The following is a 14,671-nucleotide window of genomic DNA, read 5'->3' as shown; positions in this document are numbered from 1 at the left end:
CTGTTCCCCTGCTTCCGGGGTCTTGCAGATGTTCAGGAGGGTCGTTTGTCCTTCTGATTGCTCCAGGTTGGATACGTCGCCCTTGGTATCCCCTTTTGCTGGCCTTGGCTGTGTCTCCGGCCTGGCCGTTACCGTTCATGCCTTATCCTCTTTTGGGTCCTCTTCTACCTCTGCCTGTGTTCCGGTCCCTGGGTCTACGGGCATGGCTCTTGGGTGGGGATCAATGATGCGTGCAGGTTGTTCTTTGCGGTTGCTGGCGTCATTCGGCAATCTCGGAGGCCTTCTACTCTTACGTCCTGCGCTTCGAATTGGGGTGATTTTTCCTCTTGGTGTGGTGTCACGGGCTGCCATTGGGTTCTTTGGACCCTGCTTGTTTTTCTGGATTTTTTTAATGTTGGTTTCCTTTTGGGCTTGGCCGTTTCCACTCTCTGGGCTCAGTGGGACGCCATTCGGGCATTTCATGTCCTGCTTTTGGCTCAGTTTCGCCTTTGGTGGCTCTTCTTTGAGTCACTTTTTTTGCTGAGTCCCGTCCTATCTTTTGTTCTCCTTGGGACCTTCCTCTGATGTTGCGTTCCTTGCAGTCGGCTCCTTTTGGACCTTTGGGGTCGGTGGGCCTGCTGTTCTTGATACTCAACGTGGTGTTTCTTGTGGCTGTTACATCGGCCGGGCGTATTGGTGTGATGGGTGCCTTCCTGCGGTCTGCTCCGTTTTGGTCATTTGTCTGATCGTGTGGTTTTGCGCCCTCCTCCTACGTTTGTTCCTTCGGTGGATTCTTCTTCTCACCGTTATGCTGATGTGGTTCTTCCGATTCTTTTTCCTGTTCCTTCCTCGGCTTTGGTTTGCCTTCTCAGCCTGTTGGATGTGCGTCGTGCTTGGTGGTTTGGTTATCTCGCACTTCTTCCTTTTGTGTAATTGACGATTTTTTGTCAATTTTGGTTTGTCTTGTCGGGGCCTGATGCCCTCCCTGTCCGCTGTCAGTCGTTGGATTAGGAGGGCCATGCTGTTGGCTTTTGAATCTGTTTCTGACCTTCCCCCCTTCCTGTTCGGGGTCGGTCTGCCTGATCTGTTTATGTGTCGTGGGCCTCTTTTGAAGGGGTGTCCATGGTGGATGTTTGCCGGGCTGCCACTTGGTCGTCCCCGCTTGCTTTCTTGTCCCATTATCGCCTTCAGATTGGGGGTGGAGGTTCTGTTTCCTTTGCCTCTTATGTGCTTTCGATTGGGATTCCTTGAGGTGTGTGTTTCTGTGGAATTTTTGTACCTCTTGTGCTTGGAATATGTTTCTCTGCATGATTATGTAGAGTGTTTTCCTTGCATGAAGCTGATTGCTTTGGTATCGGCTCATGTGTAATTACTGTGGCGAGGAAGACAGGACGAGGAGGTAATGCCCCGGTTACTTACCGGTAATCTTCATTACTCTGAGTCCATGTCTTCCTCGCCACAGTATAGTTTCCCTTCCCTCCCGGCCCTGGTGGTGGCTTCATGTCTGTGGCTTGGTTTTTCACGTCGATTGGCTGTATCTGTATCCCTTTATATGATTGGCTGGAGCCACTGGGGGCCATCTTGGAGGAGGGAGAGGGAGACTAGAGCGCTGTTTTTTATGCTTGGAGTTCTGTGTGGAGCCGGGGGCTCATGTGTAATTACTGTGGCGAGGAAGACATGGACTCGGAGTAATGAAGATTACCGGTAAGTAACCAGGGCATTATACAGCACTAACACATACAACACGTAATTGCGCAACTCCCCATTCTTACCTCACTCCTGATGAAGATGTAAAAGTCATGAAGTGAAGAGATTCAAGCAGCCCGCTACGGAAGGTAGCAACAAGAAGCACCAGGCAAATATTATTGTGCTGGGTACCATGCTATTCAAACGAAAAATCATCGTAGCCAATCAACAACCGGCAAGCACTTCCCCAGCTAATCGGAAGTCAGTGTTCTGTATTCGAGGCTCCGATCCACAGCCACTACATATCTCCGAACACTGTTCAGCTGACCAATCCCCTGACATGAATTAAGACAACCTATCACCACAATACAGCATACATTTGCTCCTCATTGATTGGGTTGAAGGTCGTTGTTACAAAGGGGCTGCTCTGTTCACTTAAGTACATAAATCAGGTGCAACGAGTTTCAGGCTGGAATATCGTGCTGTCCTGGAAAGTTTTGTATGTCCCCTAATCCTCCTGGTTCGAGTGGCATCTCCAGGGCCTCATTTATGAGGCCGTGCGTCACTTTTACGTCGCCAGTGCGTCACTTTTTGTGACGCACCAGGAGCGCAAGAAATGTGCCTAGTTGCGCCATATTTACAAAGTGACGCATTTAGTTAGATGCGTCCCTTTGTAAACCCCTGCGCTACTTTATACCTACGCCAGGTACAACGTATGCAGGGAGAGCGTTCTGACAAAAGAAAGGGTCATAGAAATGATGCAGTGAAATCTATAAGATTTACTGGGCCACTTCTAGGACACAAATGCTTCAATTTCTTACGCCTGCCTCACAGCAGGCGTAAGACTGACGCAGGCCCCTTCATATGGGGCTTGCCCCATGTGAAAGGACACATTGCTGGAGTTGCGTCACTTTTGTGACACACTCCAGCAATGCGTCACTTTTGCTCCATACAGATACTTCAGAAACACTGACGTATCTGTAACTCCTTGCGACATGATGCCTCATACTGTAAATATGATGCATCATTGGTGTCGCAAGGAGGGCACAGTGAAAAGTGACGCATCGCTGTTTTCACGCAGCGATGCGTCACTTTTCATAAATGAGGCCCCCAATGTTTAAGGAACTGTGCCTTACTATGTGTAGATCGAAGTTGTTGCGGTTATCTTACCTTGGTTGGAACTTCACAGACCACAAAATAATACTTTACGATATTTTGCATCTTTAAAATTATAAAGCAAAACATGGATATTACCCTTGAGGAAGATAGAGGAAAACAGTATATTTGGCACTACTGGCCTTACGTTATTTTCAAGAAATAAAGAAGAAACCAAACGTCATGTTAACAAAGTGCGTGGAGCATTAATTACATACAGGACAGAACAGTACGTGTGTGTAAGTGCTTCTTGCAGACAGCTGTCCTTTGGTTACTGCAAGTATCCTGGCTGGTCAAGAGCGTTAGGACGTTTTAGTGTGTGGTGCAGAAAAGACATGCAAAGTGCACAGCCAACAGTCTAAATGTAATCCTATGGATTGTATGATAATGAAATCAGGTCACCAAATGAAGAACTGCTGCAGGTATTATTAACATTTTAATTTCCTTCTGCTTAGATTACAGACGCACCAAGCTAGCAAATAGTCAACCAACCACCTAATTTGCATACTCAATGAGTCTATCCTGCATGTGCACTGTCATTCGTGCCAATCTTCAGGCTATTGCAAATCAATAATCACATGTATGTGTTTATACACAATCTGCACAGTATTATTCGTACAGTAATTATGAGCTATGCCCCTAGAATTTAAATTAGGTGTGGGTGCCGTGCAGTAAACTCTACTCCATGGCAGTCAACTGAGTTTTTGCCGAACTTTGCACTTGAAGGAGAGTGGGCAAAACTCTGTGAACTCAGTCGGCAGAGCAGAGTTCACCGCCCACCCTTAGTTCAAAGTCCTTGTCTGGACTAGGGGATGTTCCCTTCCATCAATGTCTCTTGAAAGGCCTTTTACGGTTGGGAGTAGAAAGGGTATTTTGCAGTCTAATTCCAAGCTCGTCGGAAGCCATGCCTGGGAGGGCCAGAAATGGATTATTAGTACTAAGGAGCATTGGTCTTGTCTCACGTTCTGGAGGACTCTCTGGATCATTGCAAAAGGGGAAAATGCATGTGCTCAGATTCCTTTCCATGGTTGGAGAAATGCATTGACTGCTTGAGCACCGGGGTCTGGCATCCAGCTGAAATATTTCTGCAGTTGGAATGTCAGTCTGCTTGCGAAAAAAATCTACTTCCCGAGGGCCCCAGGACTGATTTAAAGTTCTGAAGGCTTTCACATTGGGTTTCCAGTCACTGTGGTCTAGGAGGAATCTTGAATTCCAGTCTGTAGTGAAGTTGCTTCGTCTAGAATCCGACCAAAAAACAATTTGCAAGTTATCTCCCCGCACAGGAATCAATCCACTGTGACAGTAAACCTTATCGATATTGAACCCCATCAGTCAAATCAAGCTGAGGTGATATAAAACATAATTGCTATTGAGCCCCAACAGCGGAAACAGGACTCCAGTAGCACCATAGCTATGAGTTACACCCCACATGCATCAAATTCATCAGTACCCACAACCAACCACCGAGACATTTGCCCCGAATCAAGCACCAACACCAGTCCCAAACATATACTGGAAACAGGCATTAGTTTGGAGTCAACAGCATTAGACCAGGACAATTTGAGTTGTAATCCTAGGACTGACACTAAGAAACATGAAACAGCAACAAGAAACACGGTTACTGACACAGTAAAGCCAAACAGTAGCTAGAATCCTCTAGAATTAAATTATCCTATCAGTCCGCAACCTCGAACGGAGTCTGAGAAGCGCAGTCCACCTCACCCGAATAGGGAGCTCGATAACCTCAGCTTGCAATCCAGCAAGACCTATAAAGTCATGCAACTCACTATCAGAGAAATGAAGAACCTGCTACACCTATCAGAAAAAGTCTATCAAAATGGGAGCTCATACAGAAAGCCATCCTTGAAACCCAGAAGAAACTAAAATATATACCAATGGTAGCGACAAACAGACTACTCCGTCCCGAAATCAACTTAATTATCTGACAGACACCGAGTTACAAACCCTTTTACGATCCTATGAACCAGCCTCCATTACTCCTAATAAGTTAGACGAATACAAGATTCAGTCAGTCCCAGCTAACACATACAGAATAGCAAAGACTAGCAATGGAGCACCGAATTTCAACAACCTAACAAATGTGATAATAATTCCCGAAAAGCTAGACTCTTCAACAATTAAACCACAGAAACACATTAGGTGTATTCTTCTCAACTGTCGGTCAGAAAAGAAACACGCTGCAGACATAGTTGACCTCATATTAAGCCAGGAAATCAACGTAACTATAATAACAGAATCATGGCTATCTGACTCTTCGTCACCATGCCTAGATATACTAGTCCCCCCGAACTAATGCATTATGAGACTTGACAGACCAATCAAAAAGGTAGGAGGCATCACCTGTATACATAGAGCTGTCTTTGCCATCACGAAAATACAATCTAACCTTCTTGAGTCATGTGAGTATCTCTGTATGTCCTTAAATTCCGCTGGCAATCAAATTTGCAAACTGCATTCATTTTACCACCCCCCAGGCAAAAACACCAAATTCATAGACCAGCTGATAGAAATCATCACAGCTAACTTTACTCCTCATTCCAATGATATTTTGGTAGGAGACTTCAATCTTCAATGGGAGGATCACTCTGACAATCAGATCATGCTACTCAAAGCCTTCTTCGAAGATCAATCACTGGTCCAAGAATCTCTTCTACCATGCCATCATGCCCCCACTCCAAAGGCTCTACATTAGACTGGATTATAGCTAAAGAAAAAGCCATAGAGAAAATTGAAATCACCCCATGCGATTGGTCTGATCACCACATCATTACTTTCCAAATACCCTTCTAAAACCAAAAGTTTCCTCACAAGCACAAAAGCCCCCAGGTGCGCTGTGATATAGAATTGCGACCTCCTAATGACATGGTAGATGTCAGTGACTTCACGGAGTATTACAATAATACATTGTCAAGTATTATGGAGGACATAGCTCCGCTAAAACTCAAAAGGATCCCTGTCAAAGACAAAAACCCTTGGTTTAACGGCGACCTCAACGAAGAAAGATTGTCACTTAGATTCACAGAACGGAAATGGCGACAACACTCCCCATCTATTGCAACTAAGACTGGCCAGGAAAGCATACAATAAAAGCATTATAAACTCAAAAAAAGACTTCTTCAGGAAAGAACTGGACAATGCAAAAAATAGACCAGTAACAAACATCCCCATGCTAGACAAAGTCTTAGTAAAATGCATACAACAACAATTGAGCCATCACATCTCGGAATTCAATCTGCTGAATGACTGCCAATCAGGATTTAGACCAAACCATAGTACTGAAACAGCGATTCTGCACATCGTGGATGACGCTCCACTTGCCCTTGACCGCAACGAAACCTGTCTCTTAATCCTGCTCAACCTCTCTTCGGCATTCGACATGGTGAATCACACCAAAATACTTGATTGCATGAAAAATAGGATGGGATTAGAGGGTACAGTCCTAAAATGGTTTAGATCTTTCTTAGAGAATAGAACGCAAAAATGTGCAGTCAAAAAAACACTATCAACTTCATCCAGAAAAGCAATCGGAGTGCCTCAGGGCTCAACACTATCCCTGGCACTATTCAATTTGTATGTAGATCCACTCACAGAAACCTTACAATGAGCTAATGTCTCTTTCTACATGTACGCAGATGACACACATCTGTACATCAAGATTACATCGACAGAAGAGATATATATCATGAACCAAGCTCTAAAGAGTACCATCCATTGGCTAACCAGTAATCACTTAAAGCTTAACCCTCATAAAACCGAATTCCTAATGATTCACCCTCAGAAAAGCACTACAAACGTCCTAGAGTGGACCAACCTGATCACAGCACTAAACTGTACGCCGAGGATTGTTGATTCTACCAAATCTTTGGAATTATACTAGACAAAAACCTGAATATGCTATCGCATATCAACACAATGGCAAAAAATGCACGGTTCCACCTAAGCTACCTCAGAAAACCGAAATCTTTCCTAAATAAGACAGACCTTCAAACTGCAGTCCAGGCACTAGTAATATCAAGGATCGAGTACGTTGCACAACCCTAACTGTACTGGTCACCCCAAGATTTCAACAGCCCCTCTGAAAGACTTTCTCAATGCAGCCACAAGACTTATAACGGGCTCCAGGAAATTCGACCACATTACCCCTCATCTGAAAACGTAACTGGTTGCCTTACGAAGCGAGAATACAACTGAAAATGGCATGTATTACCCATAAAGCGATTTGTTGTAAAACACCAGCATACCTAGCCCAGAAAATAACACTATCAGGAGGATGCTGCGTATCCCGGAGTCAGCGAGATCTACTACTGAACTCGACCCGATTCCGTAAGAAAAGAACTTAAGACCAGCCTTTCTCTGGTGCAGCATCTAGAATTTGGAACGCTCTCCCCCCTAACATTACAAGAATTTGATCAACTTCTGCTTTCAAAAAGGAAGCCAAATCTTTTTACATGAGTAAATACCTACCATAATCACAACAGGCTTGTCGTTATGGATCCACCATGATCATATGCATGCTACCTCTCACCGAACATTAACTTCTTTGGGGTACTGTATATATGTGTGTTTTTTTTGTTTTTATTTGTAAGCATAATAGTTTTCACAAATAGTGTTCAACTACTTATGACTTGGAAACAAAGTTGTGGATAGATATACTAATGTAAAGCGTAGAATAACTTTCAAGCTGTTCACGCACACCTACAAGGCCCTCCACAACATCGGACCACAATATCTTAACTGCCTCTCCTTCAATGCACCCAAGAGAAACCTCCGCTTAGCCGATTTCTCCCTAGCCACCTCCCCACGCTCCTTTTCATTTAGGTTATAAAGGGCCACGGGGGAGACGGTGGGCACGGAATCTGAAATCAGCACAGGCGCATATTTCAATAGTGCAGGACAAATTGGATAAAGAGGTCAGAGAAGGAAGGATGGCAGGTCCTTTTGATGATTGGCCAGTTGATAACTTGATTGTTTCCCCAATCGGGGTGGTCCCCGAAAAAGAGGTGGGGCAGTACAGATTGACATAACACCTATTGTTGCCAGAGGGGTCTTCGGTCAATGATTTTATTGATGAAGAGGCAGCCTCAGTGTCCTATTCCTCAGTTGATGTTGCTATGTCACTAGTTGTGACCACGGGCGCAACTGCAGAAATGGGGAAATGCAACTTTAAATCTGCATTTCGGTTGCTCCCTGTCCACCCGGATGATTGGAGTCTTTTGGGAATCTAGTTTGAAGGTAAATGGTATGCGGATAAAGCATTACCGAAGGGTTGTTCAATGTCTTGTGCTTTGTTCGAGTGTTTCAGCACTCTTCTACAGTGGTATTTTACACAACGCACTGGTCATGAGTTGGTAACACACTATTTGGACGACTTCTTTTTTGTCTGTTCCCCGGGCTCCGCGAAGTGCCAGGTAGTGCTGGACACATTCCATGAGCTCATGGGAGAGTTGGGGGTAACTTTGGCGCCTGAGAAAACAATGGGCTCATGTATGATTATATCATTTTTGGGAATTGAAATTGACTCAGTGGAGATGCAGGCACGGTTACCTGCGGAAAAGAAAGCAAAGATGTAGGATCTGTTGGAGGAAATGTTAGCAAAAGACAAAGTGAGGGTCAGGGACATCCAAGTTTTGTTGGGCCATCTCAATTTTGTCTGCAGGGCAGTCAGAGCAGGGAGAACATTCTGTAGAAGACTGGGACGAGCATTGGCCGGTCACTACTTACCTCACCACCATGTCCGTTTGTCCGCTGGGGTCAAGGAAGATTTACGGATGTGGAAAGTATTTCTGCACTCATTTAACGGCATACCATTGGCCAAGGAGGACGATTTTCAGTGGGATATGCAGATCTTCTCCGATGCGGCAGGCAGTGATGGTTTTGGCATATACTGGCAGGGTAGGTGGTGAGCAGAGTGGTGGCCTGAACAGTGGAAAGATGGTGGGAGGAGCATTGCCCTTTTGGAGCTTTTTCCGGTGCTAGTGGCTTTGACGTTGTGGGGTGAGGAACTGGCACATAAGAAAGTTTTGTTTCGAATTGACAACATGGCTATGGTGGAAATCATCAACAGGCAGTCGGCAAGAGATGACCAGATTTTAAAATTGTTGCGGGTGTTTGTGCTTGGGTGCCTTCATCATGATTTTGCGTTCAGGGCGCTCCACATCCCCGGTATGAACAATGACATTGCGGATGCTTTGTCTCGTTCGCAGTGGGAGAAATTCCGCGGGCTGGCCTAGGAGGAGGACAAGACACCGACCCCAATGCCAGAGCATCTGTGGTATGTAGGCAACGTAGGGTCATGCAGCATATACGCTGGCATGGAGAGAATTCATAGCGTCAGGTGCATGTCGCCGGGAAGAGGGATGGAGGCGTTCAGAAGACGTGATACAGTTAATGTTGGACCTCATGGAGAAAGGCCTTTCAAAATTCACCATCACAGGGAAATTGACGGGTATCTCGTTTATGGGGAAATTGCCGTGGGGCTATTCCCCTTCCGCAGGGGAGGTGGGGAAGGTGACGTTGGAAGTTTGGGCTAGGGAGCGGGGCAGGGAGAGTTTAGTTCGTAGGCCTTTATCATGGCAGACCTTGGTGCGTTTGTTGGAAGCCTTACTTGTAGTTTGTAGGGACAGTTGTGAGTCATGTCTATTTTCTACCCTTATGGTTTGGATACTTTTTGGGGCTTTCAGGGTCTCTGAACTTTTAGGTTCCAGGTCAAAGAAGGGTATCACTTGGCAGGAAGTCTTTTTCACGGAGCGAGGGGTACATATTTGGTTGGCCAGCGCCAAAAAAGGACCAGAGGGGCCTAGGGAAGGGTGTCTGGCTGGAGGCGGAATCTCATGTATCGACATGCCCCTTACATTGGGCTAAGCGTTGGAGGAATCTGTCAGGAGGGGAGGGGAGTGAGAGCGTTTTTCGTCACGCTGATGGGAGCTGGGTAACAGACTGCGCATGGTGCTGCATAAGGCATTGAAGAACATTGGTTTGGACGAAGCACAGTTTGGGACGCATTCTTTTAGAATTGGGGCAACAACGGAAGCATGTTATCGGGGCTGGTCTAGGGGAGACATTATGCGGCTGGGGCGCTGGTCATCAAACTGCTTTCAGCGCTATGTGAGAAGTACTGCGGAAGAAGCACTGGCATCATCCTCGTTGCCTTGAATCTCATTTTCTTTTTCTTGTTACAGGTTCAGTAGCGGGCCCTCGCTCCTCGGAATTGACCATCTGGATAGTGGGGAATTCTTTCGTCAAATGGGCTAATGTTCAAGCTTGCCGTTATTATTTTGGAGAATTGTTGGGTTTTAATGAGCGCGTGTTTAACATTGTTTGGAAAGGGAAGGGTGGAATGTTGTGGAAGGAATTGGTACCTGCTTTGAATAATGTGGCTTAATGGGGGCCAGTGCCCGGATGTTTTGTTAATAGACTTTGGGGAGAATGATCTTTGTGGGGTCAAAGTTGTGGTGCTGTTAAGAGCTATGAAGAGAGATCTGGTTCTTTTGAGGGATCAGTGGTCAAGTTGCCACGATTTGTGGATGGAGCTGGTGCCGTGGAGAGTTTGGAGGGGTGCTTTGAATCCTAGGGCAATTGACAGGGCATGTAGGAAGCTGAATTTGGAGATTTCAAGATTTTACAGGGGTCTAGATTTTGGGAGAATGACCCATAGAGATATTCGGTTCGAGTCAGTGGAGTTTTTCAGAGGAGACGGGGTTCACCTATCCAGGATGGGTATGGACCTTTATTTGCTGGAGGTTCAAGAAGTTTTATCGAGGTGTTTGAATATACAAGAGAGAGGCATAGCTGAATTACTTGCGTTGGGGGCAGAAAGTAGTTCCCCCCCCCCCGGCTTTCTGGGTAGCGGGAATTAGTAGGTTTGCCAGGGTTGGCAGAGTTTTTGGTTATTTATTTTAAGCTTGGGTCATCGACTGGGACTGTTTAGGCAGGTTAATTGTTGGGGTAGTTCCAGATGTTGGGTGAGCATTAAGTGGTGAAGGGTCAGGCAGGGGAATTTTTTGTAACAGATGGTTTGGATTTATAGGTTTATATGTTATGCATTGAATTATAGTGTTTGTATTTTTGTAATGTTGTAATGTATGGGTGGGGGCGGGTTTGAAAAATTGTTAGGGGCGGGGGAGGGGTGATGGAGTATAGGTAAATGTTGTATTTAGTGAGGTTTCGTTTTGTAAGGCATTGGCCAAGGAATTGTAATTGTTACTGTGCACCTGTTCCAATAAAGTGGCCTTTTTCACACAAAATCTGGTTGTGGTCTGCTCCCCCCCACCACTCCCTCCCAAGGGAGGTTTGGGGGGGAGTTGCCGACCGCAGGGAAGTCCCCCCCCGGGCAGTTTGGGAGGGGCAGGGGGAGGTGTCTTAGCAGGCAGCAAGCAGGCATTTTGTTTTGGGCCGGATTTTTGTAGCCCACTGTATAAATGCCTTGGGCTACAGCTCACAGCCACCATTTTAGGTTTGGTGACCCGGTGGCTGGGAGCTTTAGTTAGAGAAAAACATTTACCCTCCCTCCCTCCCTCCTTTTAGAATTTTTTCTTTTTTCTGTCATTTTTTGGGGGTTTTATTTAGCAATTTTTCTTTCTGTTGTATGTGGCTTTGTTGGTTTTGGTGTTCAAGGGGTACTTTTTAGGTCGAGCAGACGTACTCTCAATGCGTGAGCATTGAGAGTGTCTGTCTCGACAACTATTGTTGCCCGTTAATGGTCATGTGGACACCGATGTGGACGAGCGTTTCCTTCGCGGTTTTCACCGCGGGAGCGCGCGTCTCACCCGCGCATGCGCAGAGTAAGTCAGCCATTTTTTTTTTTTCCCCAGCCCCGAACCGAATCAGGTATCAGAGCGCTTTACATATAGGCAGCCCCCACCCCCCACCCCTCTGCATGCGCACACACAGGCGAGCGCATCCACACGCAGGCACACGGCAGATACTCGCTCACACACACCCCCCTCCCCCACAGTCACACACACGCACTCCAGACACATACACACACGCACGCACACACACATACACAGCCCGCCCCCCGCACTCGCGCGCGCGCACACATGCCCCCCCCCGCTCAGCAACCCACTCACCGGCTTCATTCCTGCGGCGGCTCTCCTCAGCTGCAGGGCCCGGCAGCAGGACTCTTCTTCCCTCCTTCGGCACCCGCAGGGTAGGCTCCTGCCAGCTCCGGTGCTTGAAACGCGGCTCCGGCTCCTGCCAGCTCCGGTGCTTGAAACGCGGCTCCCATCGCGGCTCTTCCGTTGGAGGTGGGGTAGGCTCCCGCCCTCCTACTTCCTGTTTCCTGTTGTCGCGCCGGCCTGCCTGACTTCCTGGTCGCAGGCCGGCACAGTGACGGCGGTGATTTGCGGTACTAATTAATTTAGTTATTTATGCATTTTTATATAGCGCGGACTTTATCCGAAGGCGGGATTTATTTCTTTATGTATTTATGCATTTTTATATAGCGCGGACTTCACCCGAAGGCGGTATTTATTTTTTACTTATGTTTATCTGGTTACAATTGGGTTATAGAATTTTGAGTAACCCATGAGTGGTGTTTCTCCACAGCTCCTGGTCTCCTGGAGACGTCTTATATCAAATGATCTTAAGTGGGTTTCTGATTCAGGCTCTAATGCAATCTTGCCTGCTCCTGCGATGTTCCACGGTGTCAGAGTAATCTTACTGTGGGGCATACAGTAGGCGCTCTTGTTGATAAGTGGATGCTAGGATCGCTTGTGAAAAGCTTCCATTAGCCCGTTGGTGTTTAAGTTACTTGGTGTTACTGTTACCCGTCCCTTTCCTCCCACACGCGTCTGAATCACAGTGCCTTAGACTAGTGTTCCTGACACACATTCTTGTTTTTTCATGTTCCGCGCTCGATTATCTCCAGAGATGAAAAGTGTTTCATTTGCAATTTTATGCGCACACGCTGCTCAGATTTGCTTTTTATTTGTATATGCATACTTACATGTCATCATATCTGGAATCACAAGCATTGTTAATGTAATCATATGTTTGTATATAGCATTGTTTAAAAGCTTTATGGCCTCACTGTGGTTTACAGCCTGTAATTATAAACAATGACACAACACGCTATTCTAAAAGTTGCGCAGCTATTGTGGTGGTGTAGAAAAGAAGGGTGCGTGTTGCTGTGCTTATCTCGCTTGTTCTTGCTGTAAACTCCCGTCAACCAATACGAGTCTGTTGAGTGGGTGATGTTCCCTGGCGACCTTTGTTATAACTGTACCCGGGTTGTTTCCAGGCAAAGTCTAGGAGGGCAGCAGACTTGGCATGCTGCGCGTGGGTGGCACACCTGGGGCCCCGTATGTATCACCAGGGAGTGCCAGGCACCCCTGTCGGAATCAGCTTGGGGTCGTGGCCTTAGGGACCTGGGCTCAGCTCCTGTGAAGCTCTTCATCTGCACTGAATGTGGTGGGCAGCGTCTGCCCGTCCTGTGTCAGGTACTCAATGCCTTGCATGGGAGCAGCAAGTTCACCTCTGTCCCCACACAGTTCTTCAGTTGGTCTTGCGATACGTGTGAATTCTCCATGACACCGGGGCCTTTGTAAAAGCTGTAGCAATGTCGGTGAGCTACTCAGCAGGTGGGTGCCCTCAGGGCTTGGTACATCCTGGCTAGAGAAGTGTTGTGGGGCCTGGACCCTACTGCAGTAAACTGGGGCAGAGACTGCTGTCCTCATGGCTGGGTGGAAGAGTCTAGGATTCTTCCCACCAGTTGGCTCTGAGCCAATGATATGATGATTGTTCAATTCTGGAAGGGTATGTCGGGGCAGATGGAGTCAATAGATGCTACTATCAGGACCCCTTGTGGAGGGTCAAATTTGCCATATCATTTTGAAAAATATGAACATCTAAATACCTTTTTTAGTGGAGCCATAACTTTCCAGAAATCCCTATTTTATCATCTGCCGGAATCTGGAGCTAGCCAGGACCTAGCACTTTATCACTGAAGAACATCGTATTTCTGTGCTAATTATCCTCGTTTTATTAATTTCCTGAACCGTTTAGAAAGTTCAGCTGTGTACGTTTTTGTAGACCTCTTCAGAGCACGGCTCAATTAAAAATAAAAAGTCAGTATTTTAATGAGTCCTCGCAAAGCATAATTTTTCTACAACCTAAGAAAAATATCGGCATGAGCCCTTACTTAGCACCTTGTAGAACAAAATATGGAAAAATAAATATTTTGCAAACTCTTTTGCCTTTCCCCTTCTGAAAGGTTGTTTCCTGCATTTGACGTTTGTTTGCTCCCAGTGAATCCTGTCCAGATTTCCTGTATAGCTCTATCTGTTTCCTATATTCAGGCTCCAGCTACTCTTGCATGTGATATAATCTAATTTTAAAAACTCATCTTCGCTGGGGTGGTTCCCACTGATCAGGCCGTTGCCTGCAGGAAGGACATCTGTTGTGTTTTCCTTATCTTAACACAGGTTCTTGTACATTTAGGATCCAGCAGCACATTTGTTTTGTGTTTTGTGATATCCGTCATTTTTTCTGTGTCTTCTCTAGCCTTTGTGTATTTAATGAAGGCCTTCCGCATTCCTAAATCCATCCAATATTGCTAGTGTTCATTTTTTAAATACAGGGTAGCAGTCTGCATTTCCATTTCTCTTTGATGGGATGTGCATTTTTACTGGACCAATTCCCATCTCTTTATTCAGTCTTTGAATTCCGTGCCCAGTTCAACAACAACTGGTTCAAATATGTTCTCTCAATGTTTCAAGCTTTATTACAAATGTCACAAAAAGATGTTAATATTTCACTTTTGTTCTTGAATTTTCGTCACAATAAAATACACTAAACATAATCTTCACAAAATTTATTTTACAAAAGTTAA

The sequence above is a fragment of the Lissotriton helveticus genome, chromosome 5_1, assembly GCF_964261635.1.
Source record: "Lissotriton helveticus chromosome 5_1, aLisHel1.1, whole genome shotgun sequence".
Classification (NCBI taxonomy): domain Eukaryota; kingdom Metazoa; phylum Chordata; class Amphibia; order Caudata; family Salamandridae; genus Lissotriton; species Lissotriton helveticus.
The sequence above is the reverse complement of the archived record's forward strand: the minus strand, read 5'-3'. Positions refer to the sequence as shown.